Below are 1,838 nucleotides of genomic sequence, written 5' to 3'. Positions count from 1 at the left end.
CACGCCATGAATACGTTCGTCACGTGGATACGTCATGGATACGTCACGCCATCACGCCCCCCCCCCCCCCCCCCAACCAACTGACTGGGCATTTTCCGTTGGCATTGCGGTGTGATTCAGCAACATGTAAGAGGGCAGACAAATTCTGCCTTTCCCAGATTTCGCAAGAATCATCCAACCAACTTTACTCCGGAAAACGGCGACGTGTTCTTTATTCTTAAAATGAGTGATCAAGCAAGACAAATTCCAAAGACATCAAATTCGATTACAAAGTATTGTTACCGAGGGTGAGGTAGAAAGCAAGCATGGGTAGAAAGCATGCAAGCAGACCATCCAATAATGACATGATAAGCTTTAGGCGCGTGGTAAACAAAACGGCGGGAAAATGTGACAGCAGTAGTTAGTTAACACACATGTGTGTGGTAGACACCACGGCGGCCGCGTGGCCTAATGGATAAGGCGCCTGACTTCGGATCAGGAGATTGCAGGTTCGAGTCCTGCCGTGGTCGAAAGCGGGCGTTTATTCGTCCTTCGTCGCCTAAAAGTTATGCTGTTGCGGCTCGCCGGACGCCTGTGCATCACAGCCCCCCCTCCGCCCCCACACCTCCATTGACATGTGAGCGGACAAATGCTGCCTTTCCCAGATTTCGCAAGAATCATCCGACCAATTTTGCCCCTGAAAACGGCGTCGGCGACGTGTTCTTTATTCTTAGAACAAGTATTTATTCAGTACGAATTACAAATGCATCGAATCTGATTAAAAATAGTGTTATCGAGGGTTAGGTAGAAAGCGAGCATGGGTAGAAAGCATGCAAACACTGCACCGAATAGTGACATGACAAGCCTTAGGCGCGTGGTAAACAAGACGGCGGGAAAATGTAACAACAACAGTCAGCTCAGTAAATGCTGGGTCAGTGCCCTCTCAATAAATACGAGGTTAGCCCCAACTTAGTAAATACGAGGGCAGTTCGACGGTGGCCGCATGGTCTAACGGATAAGGCATACGCTTCGGATCAGCCGGTTGCAGGTTTGAGTCCTGCCGCCATGCTGATCGGCTTCCTTGGGCGTCGGCGTATGGCAGTCCCCTCCCCCTACCCCATCCACTAAAGATAATGCTCCTCTTTTTCATGGGATATTGAACTGAAATAACCATATTGAAGACCCTTTGATGCAGTGCACGGCCATTCACTTTTTTTTTAGAGCCAAAGCCCTCTGATTCCTGACCTATACAGTCACAGGTCAATGTTACAAAAAGACAACACCACTGTGCGAAAAAACAGCTCCGAAAAAATAACGACACTCTCCTAAATGTAAAAAATCTACTTCTGCCGGCGTATTCCTTACAGACAGCTCAGTTGGCGCCTCATGTACCGGAGCAAAGAAACCTGCACGGTTTATGGATGAGCAAGGCATTATAAAATTAGGGGAAATGTTACAGTATTTTTAGATACATATTTTACCAGATATCTAACACCTATTGAAGGACAAGTTTAAATCTTGGATAAAAATTGTGTAACACAAGTACAACCTCTTGAGTTGTATTAGCATGAACCCCCGTTGGGACTTGGTTTTGAAGGGAGCTATCGCGGCACTGGCCGTCTGCGATCTCCGGCAAACGACACAACCGGTGAATGCGCGATATATATGTATATTCTGTGCAGGTGGCCGAGTTGACCCCGTATGAAGATCGCGCACGTGCTCCCGGCGTCGCAGCGTGGGACGTCAGGGCCGGTGCGGCGCCGTCGCGCACCGTAACTAAAAACTATTAGATTGTGTTACATGATCGAGAACGACTACTGAGAGGACACTGTTAAATAACAATTGAACTTCACAATTCA

General features: G+C 47.9%; 1 non-coding gene across 1 annotated transcript; it reads left to right on the top strand.

Annotated features, from left to right (window-relative positions):
• The first annotated feature begins 436 nt into the window (after positions 1 to 436).
• TRNAR-UCG (transfer RNA arginine (anticodon UCG)) lies at positions 437 to 509 on the top strand. The gene has a single exon. It is a non-coding gene; the product is annotated as a tRNA-Arg (tRNA).
• Positions 510 to 1,838: the final 1,329 nt, after the last annotated feature.

The sequence above is a fragment of the Pollicipes pollicipes genome, unplaced genomic scaffold (genome assembly GCF_011947565.3).
Source record: "Pollicipes pollicipes isolate AB1234 unplaced genomic scaffold, Ppol_2.1 Scaffold_6138;HRSCAF=7277_pilon_pilon_pilon, whole genome shotgun sequence".
Taxonomy (NCBI): Eukaryota; Metazoa; Arthropoda; class Thecostraca; order Pollicipedomorpha; family Pollicipedidae; genus Pollicipes; species Pollicipes pollicipes.
Note: the sequence above shows the minus strand (reverse complement) of the source record. Positions and strands in the feature narration are given on the sequence as shown.